Source organism: Crotalus tigris, unplaced genomic scaffold (genome assembly GCF_016545835.1).
Source record: "Crotalus tigris isolate CLP2741 ecotype Arizona unplaced genomic scaffold, ASM1654583v1 scf7180000018825.4774228, whole genome shotgun sequence".
Classification (NCBI taxonomy): Eukaryota; Metazoa; Chordata; class Lepidosauria; order Squamata; family Viperidae; genus Crotalus; species Crotalus tigris.
In genome coordinates, this window is record NW_024097215.1 from 380,669 (window position 1) to 398,981 (window position 18,313).

General features: G+C 44.7%; 1 long non-coding RNA gene across 1 annotated transcript; it reads right to left on the bottom strand.

The window, feature by feature from the left end:
- Positions 1-1,572: 1,572 nt before the first annotated feature.
- LOC120314024 lies at positions 1,573-17,464 on the bottom strand. The gene is made up of 5 exons (XR_005558315.1): positions 17,239-17,464; positions 16,905-17,093; positions 7,984-8,113; positions 3,477-3,568; positions 1,573-1,702 (listed from the first exon to the last, which is right to left on the bottom strand). It is a non-coding gene; the product is annotated as an uncharacterized LOC120314024 (long non-coding RNA).
- Between the last annotated feature and the right edge of the window lie 849 nt (positions 17,465-18,313).

An 18,313-nucleotide genomic window follows, 5' to 3' on the forward strand; every position in this document is an offset into this window, starting at 1 on the left:
AGCAGAACTAAAAGCAATGGATAGGCAGACCAGAAAAATAATGACAATGAATCATGCCCTTCATACACGCAGTGACATTGACAGACTTTATCTACCAAGGCAAATAGGTGGGCGTGGAATGCTACAAGTACATCAGATGGTTGAAGAAGAAAAAATGGCTTTGGAAGAATATCTGAAGAACAATGATGAAGATGCACTGAAATTAGTATATCAGGAAGGCTTACTAGCTACTGGAGAGACCAAACTGGCCTACAGGAAAGACCAAATGAAGAACAGAATAGAGGCATGGGAAGACAAAGCACTACATGGCCAATACATGAAAAAATAGCTGGAAAAGCAGATAATAATAAAACCTGGCAATGGCTAAGAGCAGGAAAATTGAAGAAAGAGACCGAGGGACTAATTCTGGCTGCACAAGACCAAGCCTTAAGGACAAACGCATACAAAATCAAAATTGAGAAGACAGCAACAGACAGTAAGTGCCGCCTATGCAAAGAAGCTGAAGAAACAGTGGACCACTTGGTAAGCTGTTGCAAGAAAATTGCACAGACTGATTACAAGCAGCGGCATGACAAAGTAGCAACAATGGTGCATTGGAAGATCTGCAAAAAATATCATTTGCCTGTAAGCAAAAACTGGTGGGATCATAAAATAGAGAAACTCATAGAAAATGATAAAATTAAACTGCTCTAGGACTTCAGAATTCAAACAGACAAGCACCTGCAACATAACACCCCAGACTTAACAATTGTCGATAAGAAAGACAAAAAAGTCTGGATAGTGGACGTGGCAGTGCCTGGAGACAGCAGAATAGAAGAGACAGAACTGGAGAAGATAACAAAATACAAAGACCTACAAATAGAAATAGAAAGACTGTGGCAAAAGCAAGCAGGGGTAGTACCAATAGTCATAGGCTCCTTGGGTGCAATCCCAAAACAACTGAGCACCACTTGAACACCATTGGCATTGACAAATTCCCTATTAGTCAATTGCAAAAGGCGGCCTTACTAGGAACTGCTTCTATCCTGCGACGATATCTGTAATACCATCAAACATCCACATCTGCCTATCCCAGGTCCTGGGTAAGGACTCGATAGGTAGACAAAATGCCAAATCCAGTCTGAACATCTGGCTGACTGTTCAATGATCCATAATAATAATAATAATAAGTTGGAAGGGACCTTGGAGGTCATCTAGTCCAACCCTCTGCTCAGGCAGGAAACCCTATACCATTTCAGACAAATGGCTGTCCAGTCTTTCTTAAAAACTTCCAGTGTTGGAGCATTCACAGCTTCTGGAGGCAGGTTGTTCCACTGGTTAATTGTTCTAACTCTCAGGAAATTTCTTCTTAGTTCTAGGTTGCTTCTCTCTTTGGTTAGTTTCCATCCGTTGCTCCTTGTCCTGCCTTCAGGTGCTTTGGAGAATAGTTTGCCTCCCTTTTCTTTGTGGCAGCCACTGAGATATAATAATAATATAACAATATAATAAAAAGTTAATATTAAGTTTAATAAGTTGTTCAAATTCTCAGTCAGTTACTGGTCTGGTTTAGGGTGGTGTGTGAATTCAGCTCTTCTCTTGAATGTTTTTTTTTTCTTGGACCCTGGAAATGGATGCACTGCAACAGAACAAAACTCCAGAAATTCACCCCTTAATTTTCACGTCTTAGAGGGCCTCTGAAGGCTTCAGGGAAGTTGCTGAGTTTCTACAAAGGAGGCAAATGACACAACAAATATGATGTCATCAGGCAAGCGTCAGGGTCCAAAATCCCAGAAAGATGTAATTCTTCAAGCAGATCTTCATGCATAAGACAGGATCTTGCCGTACTAAAGCATGCTGGCACTCCCATCTATCATATACTCTGGGAACTATTAAGGAGGACCTGTCTTTATCCTCTTTCTCTCACACAAACTGTCTGAACGGAGTTGTCTCTTGCTCCTCTGGAATGCACCCCCTCCCGCCTGGGAATCCGAACTACATTCCATCACACAAGTGATGCTAATTCTAGGCTTCCTAAGTTGATATCATTGGTATAATTATAATTGATATAAAATGACTTCACGGAGAGCCACTTTGGTGTAGTGCAGTGATGGCGAACCTTTTAGAGATCGAGTGCCCAAACTGCAACCCAAAACCCACTTATTTATCGCCGAGTGCCAGGTGGGCATAGCCCACTGGGTGGGCACGGCTGTGGTGGTCATGGCAGACTGGGTGGGTGTGGCCAAGGTGGGCGTGGTCACCTCAATGTTGCTCGTGGGGAGGGACACCTGTGGGGGCTGGATAGGGTTGGGGGAGATCCAGGGGGTCTCTGGCAGGTGGGGCAATGGGCAAGAGGCTCATCCTGTGGGGTGGGGCAAAGCAAGGTGAGGCAGGGCGGGGGTGCCATTGTCAAAGGGCAAGGCGAGGCAGGGGCCAGGGTGGCTGCTGCCTGACACCATCAGCCACCAGAGGCCAGCAAGTGCATGGGGCCGACAATGTCCGTCAGCAGCCACAGCCTGCCGGCCCCTCAACCGGTGCTCTCTGGGGCTCTGCAGCCCGTCACCAGCAATTCAGAGAAGCTACCTCTGAGGTGGAAGGCCAGCCGACAGCTGAGAAGGCCATGTGGTGGGCCGTGCCAGGGAAAAGGAGAGCATGCGAGGCCAGGAGGGATGGGACAGTGGGGAGGGAAACCAGCCATGCTGGAACGGATCCGACCACGCGGGACCTCGGTGAGTTAGCGGGCAGCTGGTTGAAGAGGGATGGTTGCCATCTCCGGGGCATGGCCCGTGTGGCCACAGAGAGGGCTCTGAGTGCCGTCTCTGGCACGTGTGCCATAGGTTCGCCACCACTGGTGTAGTGGTTATGGCTTCAGGCTAGAAATCAGGAGCTGTGAATTCTAGTTCTGCCTTAGGCATCAAAGCCGACTGAGTGACTTTGGGCCAATCACCAGGAAACTGTGGATTCTAATCCTGCCTTAAGTATGAAATCTGGCTGGCTATCTTTTTTGGCCAACAAACCAGGAGACTGTGAGTTCTAGTCCCGTCTAAGGCATAAAGTTGAAGTCCACACATCTTAAAGTGGCCACTGTTGACAAACTCTGTTGAAAGGTTGAAGCAAGTCCCAAACATCGGCAAAGTACTTAATTGGGGAGAGCAGCTATGGAGAGCTCTTTGTACGCATGTCCAGGAGATGGCAGAATTGCACTCCGATTGGACCCGCAATTCCCAGACTCAAAAGGTAAATTCTATCTCTGCTCAATGCTTCCTACACCTTTCATCTCTTCAGAAAAGGCAACTTCCTTCTATTTCCCACAAGGATGACAAACAGGGCAGGGATCCCATCTTTCAGTTGGACTTCCAAGAAAAATTCTCTCCACCTGACAGCTTCTAAATTTGGAGCATGCTGTTTCCCAACTCTATAAGCCGTCCGTTCAGAACTAAGCCATCATTGTAAGTAAACAGTTCTCTCCCAAGAATATCGATCTCTTCTTAAGGTGCTACCTGGGTGCTCTTTGGATGGCTGAAGTATGAAAGAAAATCATTTGTAGCAGCCTGTGATGGTCAAACTGGAGAAGAATCTGGAGAAGACCAGACTAGGATATTAAAAATGGAAGAACAAATGAAAGAGTTATAGAGGAAAGGGCTAAAGAACAAGGATTACTTTTCATCACACCGATAGAAAATTTACAGCTCAGGGATGAACTGTGAGGTTGTTGGTATTCGCTGAGCTTGGTTGTTTTCTTGCAGACGTTTCATTACCCATGAAGGTAACATCATCAGTGCTAGAAGGGAGAGGGTTTTTTTTTCCCTTAATTTCACATCACATGGACAAACGTAACTATAGTTTCAACTGGGAAACTGGGAACATCCTAAATTCAAAAATGCTGGAGAATTCTAGGAAGCATGGCACCCTGACAATCAGCCATCCATAGACACACAGAGACAAACAACATCTACATGCTATCAGGGACAGTATGGGACAATAAAAAAAGCAAAACAATACAAAATAAAAAGACCAAAATGCTTCCTCGTCAGTAATCAATACTCAGACAAGCAGAGATTAATACCAAGATTAATGCTAGAACAACAATCAAGCAGTAAACAATAGTCCAGTCAAGAAACTACCAACTCAGATAAACGAACTAATAATAAACAACAATTTAATCAAGGAACCTCCAAGAAAACTCCCTCCAACACTGACAGGGCAAGCCACTAGTGCAGGGGTGTCAAACTCAATTTCATTGAGGGCCATGTCAGCATTGCGGTTGCCGTGGGGGGTGGTGGCCAGGGTGGGTGCGGCCTACTGGGTGGGCGTGGATGGAGTGGGTGTGGCCTACTGGGTGGGCATGGCCAGCTCTACATCGTTCGCGTCAAGGGTGCCTGTGGGGGCCTGGGCAGGAGTGGGACAGATCTGAGGGTCTCTGGCAGAAGGGGGTGGGACCGGGGCAAGCGCCAAAGCATGGTCCATTTCTTCATTCCTCACAAAGGGTGACACCTCCCCACCATGCACCCAGGGGGTGGGGCCGACACGGCAGGGGCTGGTTCCTTGCTGTTTCTAGACGGTCTTGTGGAGCTAAGACTGAATGTGTTTCAGCATAGATGGCCGCCACAAAATTGTACATTGGCTCCCGGCTGGCCTGGGCCAGGGTCTAGGCAGCAGGGGCCGTTTCCCTCACTGTTTCCTGGATGGCTTTGCGGGCCACATGAAACCACTTTGCGGGCCGCATCCGGCCCCCGGGCCTTGTGTTTGACATGTCTGCACTAGTGTATAAAAATAAGGGAAAAATCCCACTCCCTTCTAGCACTGATCATGTTACCTGGTTTGGCAATGAAATGTCTGCAAGAAAACAACCCAGCTCAGAGAGCACCAAGGTCCTCAATTTCCCGGTTCACATAATCACATTTTGCGGCCTTGTGACAAACAAAGTCAATTGGGAAGCCAGATTCACTTAACAACCATTTTACTAAGTTAACAAGTGGGGCAAGAAAAGTCCTAAAATGAGGGAAAATTCACTTAACAACTGTCTTGCTTAGCAACAGAAATTTTGGGCTCAGCTGTGGTCATCACCCGAGAACTACCTGTAAAACAATTCTTTAATTAATGGTCTAATAATAATAAAGTCACCTTCAACGTTCTGAGAATTCAGATTAATTTTTATCTTCTATCCCACCTCTCTGCCTGCGTAAGCACACAAGAGGGCTTCATAAAACATAATCTATAGGATCCAGATTGAAAACCAAACCAATATCATTAAAAGAGGACTCCAAATAACAGCAGTGAAAAGCTTGATGGGAAAGGCATACTTTTTCATGCTGCCTTGAGCTGAGCGGGGTTTGTATGAATGAACGAGCTATTAATACAAAGGAGAAATGGAACGCACCTTGATTCTTTCATAGGTTTTGCAATTCATTCATTCATTCATTCATTCATTCATTCATTCATTCATTCATTCATTCATTCATTCATTCATATCCTGACTCTTTGCCCATACAACAGTCAAGGTGATTTTACAGAACATACACATTAAAAACTTTATGTTCTTATGGTGAGAAAACAAGGCAAAATTAAAGCTATCATTAAGCTCAAAATCAGTTTGACTAATGCAGGGGACTTCAAACTTGGAGCAAACAGTTGTTTTGCAACGAGGTGTTGATGTTCTGGAGCTGATTGCATGCAGAACACAGGTGTTGGGGGGGGGCTGCCATGATATAAACCTAAAGTTCATGTTACTTGCATTAGATGTCAACACACAAGCATGTTAGGGTAAGATTTGCACTGTGGGGGGTCATCCTATGCCGGTGGTCACTTTTCCATCCCTGTGGCTTCATATGGCTGCAGTAGAGAATGTTAACCTAATCTAGGTGAATCCTTTACTTCTTAGAACTGAAGAAGCTTCTGGGATGTGAAGTGAAACTTTTTCAAAGGAAAAAAACGAGAAGTCCAGTTGCTTTTTGGGACAACCATGACCTTGGATGATGAAGAATCTCCCCAGACCTTTACTTTTTAACAAAAGTAGCCAACTAAATTATACAGCTGATGTTAAAAAAAAAAAAGGTTGGGAATAACCAGGAGTAGATTTTTGTGGGCAATAAGAGCTGGCACCCAGAACAAATTCCTGGGATCAGAATGCTCTGAAGTGAAAGGCATGATTTTTGCATCTGGCTGTGAACTGGCAGATCTGGAAATTTTATTCCAAATTGAACTAGATCCCACCATCTGCCCACTTCTGATTTTTTGGACTGGCTGCAGGGTGACTTGGTTTCTTTCAAAGATGAAGTTTAAATTTATCACGAGAAAACTTCTTCTTCCATCTGGATCCTTTCGTAGTGCTAAATTGGGTCTTTCCCTCCTTATGTCAAAAGATAGCTTTTGCAAAATTGTCCTGCGTAATGACTGTATTTTACACCGTACACTGGGCTGCTGTGCGTTTGCCTCCAGTTAACCTGGTTTCCGAATTAACCATCAGGGCACATTATGCTCACAGTTTGCTGGGTGACTGCACTCAGAACGTACTCATAAATATTTTCAATCCAGCTCAGAGAGCGCTTTTGAGTGGAGGGGCATAGGGCTCTGTCCTGGATCCTGTGCAATTCCAAGATTTTTGTTAATAACAGATGGAGGTAAAGGAAAAATTATCAAATCTGGAGACGACACAAAATTCAGAGGACTATAGGAGAGAAAAGGCACAATTCAGAAAAAGCTAGGCCAGCTTGAGCGGTGGACTGTAATGAGTAAGATGGAACGGGATGGAGAGAAATGTCAAAATCTGCACCCGGAGGAAACAGTGTTCTGCTAGTTGTGAACTGACTTTAGACTAGGGTGGTGCCAGTTCTGTTTCTTAAGCCAAAGAGCCGGCGTGATCCGAAGACATTTCTGTGGTCATGTAGCCAACATGACATGATGCCACAGCACAGACCATATGTCGAAACACAGAACGCTGTTACTTTCCCTCATGTTTATACAGCAGTGGCCAAAATTGTGGAAACCTTTTGGGAAGAAAAGTGTATTTTTGAGGTTTGATAGCCAATAACACCACTTTTTTGGGGGGAGTAGTAAAATTATATATCAATGGAAAGATAATTTAATCAAGAATGTAATGCAACATAGTTTGTTCAATTATCTGTACTGTATTCTATGAAAAGTTATAGCCAAATCACCAGAAAAAAGGAAGCACAACTTGCTCAGGTTGATATCAGGTAGCTTTCCTTCATCTGATTGTAGCCAATGAGCATGAGTGTTTAGAGAGCCAATTGGGTGTCGTCTTGTTTTGGCAATGAGCCAATCAGATCACAGTAGTATCCAGTTATTGATGTCATGTATTGAAGCCGAGAGGAGGACATTGGTCAGTGTGTTATGTGATCGCTATCAAGTTGGTTGGGGTTTTTTTGTGTTCTTTCATTTAGCGAACTTGTAAAATGTAATAAAATTAAAGGAATGGTGCAAAGAGTTGACTGGTTGCCCAGAAATAGTATTATTAAGTGAACAAGGCTACAGTTATAAAGAAATTTGAAGAAAAATGGATGGAAACTTAACCAAAGGTGGCATTTCTACTGCACACTTTTCCCAAAAGGTTTCCAAAATTTTGGCCACTACTATACGTAGTGCTTATTCATCTGCAGGTAGTCTGTGACTTAACAATTCATTTAGTGACCATTCAGACTGTTGCAATGGCCCTGAAACAAGGTGAATTATGACCATATTTCACAATTGCCATGGGTAGAGGGTTGAAGACCCTCAAGGTCCCTCCCAGCCCTATGATCCTGTAATTGCGTGATCTCTTAAAAAGGCCCTATGTGGAGTTTAGAGCTGAATCCCAAAGGCATCAAAGCTGCTACCAAAAGCATCCTGGTTTCTGTATGTCAGGCTGATCGGGAGAATGAAATGAAAGGCAAGAGATCAAAGCCCCAGTATGGATACCACCTCCCCCAAACCACCCACATGAGGAAGAGGCGTAATTTGGGCAGGAGGGGAGAGAGGCAAGCTAGGATCGCAGAGGGAAAAGCTCACCTTGTCAGCTTGTCTTGTTTCCCCGATGGTCAAGGTCTCCAAAATGCCAAGCTGTCAACATTTCCTGCCACAAGGCAGTCTTTTCTTCCTCCGCTTGACTGAGCATCAGAAGCCATGAAAATGAAAAGATCTAGATAACCAGAGGAAGGGGATGTTGTTATTGTTGTTGCACTGAAAGCCAATTCGGGCCTATTTCTGCCAACGGGACCGAGGTTTCCGTCCTTCGGCGCCCTCCAAATTGCATTGCACTACGGCTCCCATCATTCCCAGCCACCGTCTTGCAGCCCCAGGTCAGGGAATTGTGTCTGTCTGGCTCAATGAAATGAAGGACTGGAGTGACATGATAGCAGGGTTTCAATATCTCAGAGGTGGCCATAAAGAAGAGGGAGTCAAGCTATTCTCCAAAGCGCCTGAAGGCAGGACAAGAAGCAACGGATGGAAACTAATCAAGGAGAGAAGCAACCTAGAACTAAGGAGAAACTTCCTGATAGTGAGAACAATTAACCAGTGGAACAACCTGCCTCCAGAAGCGGTGAATGCTCCAACACTGGAAGTTTTTAAGAGACTGGACAGCCATTTGTCCGAAATGGTATAGGGTTTCCTGCCTGAGCAGGAGATTGGACTAGATGACCTCCAAGGTCCCTTCCAACATCATCATCATTATCATCATCATCATCATTAATGCAATAGCGGTTGCCGGAATTGGGTATGTCTAGTTTAATAAAAAGAAGGACTAGGGTTCACAAGATAGCAATGTTCCAACATCTTGCCACAAACAAGAAAGGGTCAACCTGTTCGCCAAAGTATCTGAAGGCAGGACAAGAAGCAATAGATGGAAACTAATCAAGGAGAGAAGCAACCTAGAACTAAGGAGAAACTTCCTGACAGTTAGAACAATTAACCAGTGGAACAACTTGCCTCCAAAAATGGGGGGTGCTCAGCTGTTTGTCTGAAATGATATAGGGTCTCCTGCCTGAGCAGGGGGATGGACTAGAACAGGGATCTTCAAACTTGGCCCTTTTATGACTTGTGGACTTCAACTCCCAGAATTCCTCAGCCAGGCTGAGGAATTCTGGGAGTTGAAGTCCACAAGTCATAAAAGGGCCAAGTTTGAAGACCCCTGGACTACAAAATCTCCCAAGTCCCTTCCAACTCTGTTATTCTGTTCTGTTCTTATTCTGGAGTGGAGTGAGCTGGGAGAAGAGACAGTCTTCTTTAGAAGAATCACCTCTGTACAGATCTACATCTTACCACACTCAGCACTTCCGTGACCCTCCAGTGCGGCTTGGCAAGACTTCAGTCCAATTCGGGAGATGCTGAAACGGCTGATTTCTTTGGGACCCGATTAGAACGTTAGAGGCCTTTCAGCGATGGACTTTTAATTGTTTTCTTTCTTTTTTTTTAATTAATGAAATGCAGTTCACGTCAGCGCCAAGGGGCGATTTCACCTTAATGCAAAGCAAGTTCCCCCTTCCCCGATCTGAAATTCGGAAGGAAAGAGTTAATCTCTCGTCTCCATCTTGGCTTGTTCCAGCCCTGGAAACCATCAGCTTTGCTTGCCACTACATCTGCCTTTCCGAAGACCTGCACATTAAATGCAAAGATGCCTTTGACATCCGCTGCTGCTTGGCTCTTAATAAACATCTGATGAAAAGAGAATAACGAAGGATCATATGCCAAGGATTATAAATAGGTTATGCTTAGAGTGGCCACTTCGATTTCAAAGCTATTTTGTCTGAATACGTCAGATTCTGCAGCGGGTCTGGCTAATGGGCCGGGGGACCCTATCCTTGATCTCTCTTTTGTCTCCAGAAGGCTGCTACCCCTTTCTATATGTACACCATCAAGGCACCTTCCAGTAATTAAAATCTATTGCTTCTCTCTTTCTTCACTGAATTGCAGAAAACCATTTCTCTTCTTGGGGACTGGCAGTTCTTAAAGGCCTTTCAGGTAGCAGTTGCAATCTATATGTGTCAATGCTGAAGTAAGAGACCTTGAGATCAGGTAACTGACTGTCCAGGAAACCCAAACAGGCCCATTACAGTACAGCTCTTAATTATTGACTCAACGTTGCTTGTTTGTTGAACTGTAAACTCGTCAATCAAGCTGGGATTGCAAAATATGGTTTAAGTCTATGGGGTGGCTTGGCCTGGCCACAGTCAGGCCCTTAATAATAATAATACAGTAATAATAATGAGGATAATGATGATAATGATAATAATGATATAATTACTATATATTATTATTATATATATAATAATAATATAATATAATATAATAATAATAATATAATAATGATAAAACTGGAGCACCACTTGAACACCATTGGCATTGACAAATTCGCTATTAGTCAATTGCAAAAGGTGGCCTTACTAGGAACTGCATCCATCCTGCGACGATATCTGTAATACCATCAAACATCCACATCTGCCTATCCCAGGTCCTGGGTAAGGACTCGATAGGTAGACAAAATGCCAAATCCAGTCTGAACATCTGGCTGACTGTGCGATGATCCATAATAATAATAATGTTTGAAGGGACCTTGGAGGTCATCTAGTACAAACCCCTGCTCAGGCAGGAAACCCTATATCATTTCAGACAAATGGTTGTCTAGTCTCTTCCTAAAACTTCCAGTGTTGGAGCATTCACAACTTCTGGAGGCAGGTTGTTCCACTGGTTAATTGTTCTCACTGTCAGGAAATTTCTCCTTAGTTCTAGGTTGCTTCTCTCCTTGATTAGTTTCCATCCGTTGCTTCTTGTCCAGCCTTCAGGGGCTTTGGAGAATAGCTTGACTCCCTCTTCTTTGGGGCAGCCCCTGAGATATTGGAACACTGCTATCATGTCCCCCCCTCGTCCTTCTCTTCATCAAACTAGACATACCCAATTCCAACAACCATTCCTTACATGTTTTAGCCCCCAGTCCCCTGACCTTTGTTTTGGTTGTTATTGTTCAGTTGCTAAGTCATGTCTGATTCTTACCCCATAGACCACAGCATGCCAGCCCCCTCCCCCCCCGTTCTCCACTGTCTTCTGGAGTTTGCCCAAATTCACGTTCATTGCATCAATGACACCATCTAACCATCTCATCCTCAGCCGTCCCCTTCACCTTTTGCTTCCATCTTTCCCAGGGTCTTTTTCAATGAGTCCTGTTTTCTCATTTGGTGGCCAAAGGATTTGAGCTTGAGTATCTGTTTTTCTAAAGGACAGCCTTTAGGATTGACTGATCTGATTGCCTTGCATTGCAAGAGAATCTCAAGAATCTTGTCCAACGTCGCAATTTGAAAGCTTCAAGTCTTCGGCATTCAGCCTGCCTTACAGTCCTTTGCATTCTGGATTGGCACAACTCACCTTGAGAAAGATTGGTGGTGCAACTCATCTGGACTCTGCAAAATCTGGTTGACCATTAGAGGGCAGCAAAGGGATGCACTGATTAACTCTTTAACTCTCTGCTACCAGCTAGTGGCCACTTGAAGTTTTGCAGATATGCTAATTCTAACTTTGTATTTGCCACCAGATTCAGCCTTGGAAATGGACTCAACCCAATGCTGTGCACGTACTCTACAGACTCTCCCCTCAGCAATGCTTTGCCGAAATGCAACACTGCATTATATTGGTTAACCAGGCTAAACTGAAAAAAAAAAAATCAACAAATCTTCAAACTAACCAGGCTTAGTGTGATATATAAAGGCAGCCATCAAATCTTGAGGCAGTGAGGCTGGCTAAATGAATGCATCCAGGTTTTTGACGTTGACAGATACTCCTTGCTTAATGACTGATCACTTAGAAACCGTTTGAAGTTATGACAGACCTCCCCAGGGTATTTATGACCCATTTTTGAATTTCTGATGATCACACTCTCCCTGGTCACATGATCACATTGTGGGCCCTTGGCAACTGGGCTTGCCTGTACAGTTGTTTGCAGCATCTGTGGTCACTTGGCTGTGGGTTTTGGTATTTTTTTGGCAGTTTCTGGCAGTTAAAGTGAAAACAGTGTGGGAAATCAGCCCCCCAGAGAAGGAAATATTAAAAGGGCAGAAAAATATATTTCCTCAAAGGATCTTGAAGAGGCAGAAAAGCATGCCCAGTTTTCTTAATAGCCCCAAGTCTACCTTCCTCAAGCAGAAACCAGCTCTATAGAAATGCAAATGTAAACCATTAGGAAGGTTGAAGCTAGAAGCTTAGAAAGACAAAGACATGTAAAATCTACATACCCAACCCAAAGTCTAAGACAAGACATAATAGAATTAACTCACAAATGCCAAAAGGACACAGGTCAAAATACATGACACAGGAAATACAAAGCCTTAAAGCAGGGAACAGAAAACAACTCCAAACAAAAGGCTCCAGAGGGTATAAAAACCCACTCCCTACATGTGCTCAGCCCTTTTTCTCTCTCTTTTTTCTGCCAGAGTCATCTTTCTGTCTGGTTCTCCTCTTCAATAAACTGCAACCTTCTTTCTAAAGCACTCGCCATGTTATTTATCCTCGGCTTGGACTGAACCACGATGAAGATTTTTCTTTCAACAACAGCTTTGATTAAAGACCATCCCTTTGCTTAACAACTGTGTTGTTCACTTAATGAACTGCAGAAGGAAACCCGGTCTTTGCCCTCTGACTCACCATTAGGTAAACCTGGGATACAGATAGGTCATTAAACAAATGGTCATTGTATCCCATTAGGTAAACCTGGGATACAATGGTCATTAAACAAATGGTCATTAAACAACCATTACAACAAAAATTGATTACCATTGGAAATGACAAATGATGAACATTTTTTACAGGACCCTTGCAGCATACCCATGGGATCACGGGATCATCATTTATAAAAACCACCCCAGCTGACTTCCGACAAGCAAAGTCATTGGTTTAACACCATGGCAAAAATAAGGTCGTAAAATGGAGTGCAACTCACTTAAAAATGGCCTTGCTTAGAATGGAAATTTGGGGGTCAATTGTGGTCATAAGTCGAGGACTACCTGTACACCATTTTCACAAATGTCTATGGAGATTCTCCGTCAAACAGGTCATGGTTGTCCCAAAGGAGCTTTTTCAAGAGGCAGATGGACTTCCTTTGTTTTTCTTTGAAGACGTTTCGCTTCTCATCCAAGAAGCTTCTTCAGCTCTGACCGGACGGTAGGAAAATGGAAGGATTTATACTCCTTGCAGACCCCTGGTCATTTGCATTCTTTGAGAGAGTCATTGAGGCCATCTGTGTCCTCAGGGTCACCTGACTGGTGCAAATGGGTGTGGAGCCTTCCTGGGACTGCTGAGAGGACTGTGTTGTAGACTGGAGGTAGATGATGTCGTATCCTATGTTGAGGGAGGGCTGTTCAATTTTGACATAGATGGCCTCTTTGACCCCTCTTTCTAACCAGCGGTCCTCTCTATCCAAAATGTGAACATTGCTATCTTTGAAAGAGCGGCCTTTGTCTTCTAAGTGAGATGGACTGCTGAATCTTGTCCTGATGGGTTTGTTCTCCTATGTTGTGCCATGCATTTATGAAGTGGTGGTTTGGTTTCCATTCAAACCAGCGGTCCTGTCTGTCCACAAACAGAGAGCTAAAAGAAGGCAAATGACCAGCTATCTGCAAGGAATATAAATCCTTCCCTTCCTCACCATCCAATCAGAGCTGAAGAAGCTCCTTGGATGAGAAGTGAAACATCTTCAAGGAAAAATAAAGAAAGTCCAGTTGCCACTTGAAAAAGCACCTTTGGGATGAGCTATTGCAGTGATGACCAACCTTTTAGAGACCGAGTGCCCAAACTGCAACCCAAAACCCACTTATGTATTGTCGGGTGCCGGATAGGTGTGGCCAATTGGGTGGGTGTGGCTGCGGTGTTAATGGCAGACTGGGTGGGACTAAAAAGTTCAATCAATCAATTTTAACTTTGCAAGATCTTTTTTTTTCCCGCGAGAAGTTGAAATTGACTGATTGAACCTTTTTTTTTTTTTTTGCACACGGCGGCGGAGGCCTAAAGCAAAAAGGTTTTATAAAACCCAGCTGAAGGCCTAGGACTGGAGCGACAGTGCGCGTGCCCACAGAGAGGGCTCTGAGTGCCACCTCTGGCACCCGTTGCCATAGGTTCGCCACCACTGAGCTATTGCATTTCATTACAGCAGCAGTGCCTGGCAAATCTCCTGGGGGTTCCCATTGCTGGCAAATCTCCTGGGGGTTCCCATTGTCTTCTCCCCCCTCCCCCCATCTGTGCCCTTTCCACCAGCAAGCTGTCAGGAGAGCCATTCAGCCTGCCATCTATTGAGGGGTGTGTGGGTGGAGGGGAGAGCCGTAATACGCCATTCCAGTCACCCCTTCATCGCTGCAGGCAGGGGAATAGCCGGAGCTGGTCCTTCCTCCATCGGCAGGAGAGACCCAAGCAAGGCTGGAACAAGATCCAGACCCATTTCATCATGCTGGCAAAGGGGATTAGCGGGTCCAGGAGCCAAGGGTGAGGTTGGCATCAGAAGGGATGGGACCATCCAGAGAAGTCAGAACTGGGCTGTGGGGAGAAACGGGGAGGGTCTGGTTTGTTTCTTATCTCAGCCCTCGATTCACTGGCTGTGTTCAAGCGCCTCCTGAAGAATCAGGTGAAGGCCTAGCAAAATCTTTCGCCTGACAGGCCAGAATTGCTTAGTGTTAACCTGGATAGTTTGTGGCAGGATGTGTGGTGTGAATACAGCTGTTTCGGCTAGTTTAGAATTGAGTGGATTGTGCCGTTCCAGAAAAGGGGTTCAGTCTATAATCGGGTTAAATATGCTGTGTGATGGCAGTTACCCAGTGAGCTTAGATAAGCTTGCTTGCTTGCTTGCTTGCTTCCTTCCTCCCTCCCTCCCTCCCTTTCTTCATCCCACTCCTTCCTTCTGAGGGAAGTTAGCCCCCCCAGAAGGAAATATTAAAAAGGAAAATATATTTTTCACCAAAAGGATTTTTTGAAAAGCAGAAACCAAACCTGGCCCCAAATTTCTTTGCCCCAAGCAAGAGCTAACCTCATAGAAATGCAGATATAAGACCATTAGGGGGGAGAAGACAATGGGAACCCCCAGGAGATTTGCCAGCAATGGGAACCCCCAGGAGATTTGCCAGGCACTGCTGCTCTAATGAAATGCAATAGCTCAGTGGTGGTGAACCTATGGCAACGGGTGCCAGAGGTGGCACTCAGAGCCCTCTCTGTGGGCACGCGCACTGTCGCTCCAGTCCTAGGTTGGAGCCAGGGAACTCAAGACAAAGAAACTCTTAAGAGTCATTAGCCCAGCCCCAGGGAAGCAGGAGATGACTTTTGGGATATAATAGGACTAACCCATTACCATCAAGTATACCATAGAGGCACACCTAGACTCAGGTCAGAATACGTGGCACAGGAAATAGCCTCAAAGTTCATGCCACAGGAACAGGAAACTATTCCAAACAAAAGGCTAGAGGGGATATAAAAACCTACAACACCATGTGCTCAACCATTCTCTCCTCTGTTCTTTCCTGAAGAACCATCTTTCTGCTTCTTCAATAAACTGTAACCTTCTTCCCAAAGCAGTCGCCATGTTTGCTTATTTATTCCCGGCTTGGATGAACCAGGATGAAGACTTTACTTCTAACACTTCCCCCACTTCCTTCCTCCCTCCCTCCCTCCCCTCCCCTCCTTCCTCCCTCCCTCCCTCCCTCCCTTCCCTCCCTTTTTTTCATCCTGTTCCTTCCTCCCTCCATCCCATCCTGCTCCTTCCTTCCTTCCTTCCTTCCTTCCTTCCTTCCTCCCGTTCCTTCCTCCCTCCCTCCCTTTCTTCATCCCACTCCTTCCTTCCTTCCTTCCTTCCTTCCTTCCTTCCTTCCTTCCTTCCTTCCTTCCTTCCTTCCTTCCTTCCTTCCTTCCTTCCCTTCCTTCCTTCCTTCCTTCCTTCCTTCCTTCCTCCCTCCTTCCCTCCCTTTCTTCCTGAAATTTATTTGCCCTCCATTTCATTTTGAAGCGACACTGGGCAGCTTACAGCACAAAAACATTAACATTATGAAAAATAAATATTCCTCACACATTAACGTGAAAGGACCCTTCAGGGCTTGTGCCCTGCGTGCTCCTTCCAAAGAAATCCTGGCATGAACTACCCCCCTCCCTGTATTTATTTATACACCACTCCTTTGGTGGGCAGGCTGAGAGAACAGAATTTGCAACTGAGCAAGATCCGAACACAGGACGAATTCTAGCCCAAAATTTCAACAACTGTATATATTTGCAGATAAGGCAAGAATTTTTGCTGCCAAAAGGCACCCTGAAAATTGAGCTCGGCTCATCCACGGATAGGCCTACACTGGCAAATATACTACACTAAGTTTCCCATATGCAGTAGTCCTCAACTGATGACTATTCGTTTAGTGTCCATTGGAAATGACGATGGAGCTGAAAAAAGTGACAGGCCCTCTCGCGACTGATACAGAGCCCCAAGGTTGCGTGATCAGCCTTTGCAACCTTCCCAGGGGGGTTCTGACAAGTAGATGACGACCAGGGAAGCTAGATTCACCTCACAACTGCGTGATTCACCTAATGACATGACGTTTCATTTAATGACTGCAGCAAAAGAGGTCGCAAAATTGGGTGGGACTGCTTAATGATGGAAGTTTTAGTTCTGAGGGTGATTGTAAGTTGAGGATTGCCTGTATACTTGTGTCTAAGCCCATCTTCAGGTTACACACCCCCTTCTCTGTTTTTCAAGGTATTTTGTTTAAAAAATTGAGGGTTGGGGTTAGAGCAGGGGTCTTTAAACTTGGCCCTTTTATGACTGGTGGACTTCAACTCCCAGAATTCCTCAGCCAGGCACGAGTGCCTGGCTGAGGAATTCTAGGAGTTGAAGTCCACCAGTCATAAAAGGGCCAAGTTTGAAGACCCCTGGGTTAGACTTTTTTGACCCCATCCTGCAGATAACCCTGATTCTACCATACCTGAGTTCAATGTTCTTCCAAGCCAAGGTCTCAGCCTCTGTGGATTTCGGAGACCACGTTCCAAAAACATTGACAGGAGCCGGGTTAAAAGATGAAGTTGCTTTAATTTCACTGAGTTTTACCGTCTGAAAAATTCGTATTAAAATACAGGCATATTTCGGAGATATTGCCGGTTCAGTTCCAGTTCCACTGCAATAAAGTGAATATTGCAATAAAGTGAGTCACACAATTTGTTTTTTGGTTTCCCAGTGCATATAAAAGTTCTGTTTACCCTATATCGTAGTCTATTAAGTGTGCAATAGCATTATGTTTAAGAAAAGCACAATGCACATACCTTAATTAAAAATATTTTATTGCTAAAAAACACCCCCGCTAATCGCCACCTGAGCCTTCAGGAAGTTGTAATCTTTTTGCTGGTGGAAACTCTTGTAAAAAAACAACAACACCACAATATTTGCGAAGTGCAATAAAGCAAAACACAATGAAATGAGGTGTGCCTTTACTGTCAAGCTAAACTAGAGGTGATTATAGAGAAGTTCAAAAGGAGAGCAAATTAGAAGATTGGTGTTACATTGTTGTTTCAGATGCTCAACCTCTTTCATATGCGCATCACAATGTTGCACTTGCACATATAAAAGGGGTGGGGCTTGCATTGTGACAATGTAATGCTGCTTTTGTCACTTAGAATGGAAGCATCAAATCCTTCTGTGGGAAGTCAGCCCCCCAGAGAAGGAAATATTAAAAGGGCAGAACAATATATTTCCTCAAAGGATCTTAAAGAGGCAGAAAAGCATGGCCAGTTTTCTTAATAACCCCAAGTCTCCCTCCCCCAAATAGAAACCAACTCGGTAGAAATGCAGATGTAAATAATCCAGGAAGGTTGGAGGCCCCCAGCTAGAAGCTTAGGAAGACAAAGACATCTAAAATCTATATACCCCACCCAAACTCTAAGACAGGACATAATAGGATTAACCCACAGATGCCAAAGGGCACCCTCAGACTCAAATCAAAGTTCATACCACAGGAACAACTTCAAACAAAAGGCTCCAGAGGGTATAAAAACCGACTCCCTACATGTACTCACTCTCTTTTCTTCCAGAGCCATCTTCCTGTCTGGCTCTCCTCTTCAATAAACTGCAACCTTCTTTCTAAAGCAGTCGCCATGTTGTTTATTCCCGGCTTGGACTGAACCATGATGAAGACTTTTCCTTCAACACTTCCAATGCTTTTCAGTTAATGTCATTAAAAAAACGACGGAAAAGTCCCCCTTGAATTTAGCTTCTGAGGACTTTGGGGGCCATTGGGATCCTGGAATCCTAGTAGACCAGTGGTTCTCAACCTGTGGGTCGGGACCCCATTTGGGGTCGAACGACCATTTCACGGGGGTCGCCAAACAACGCAGTCCGCCA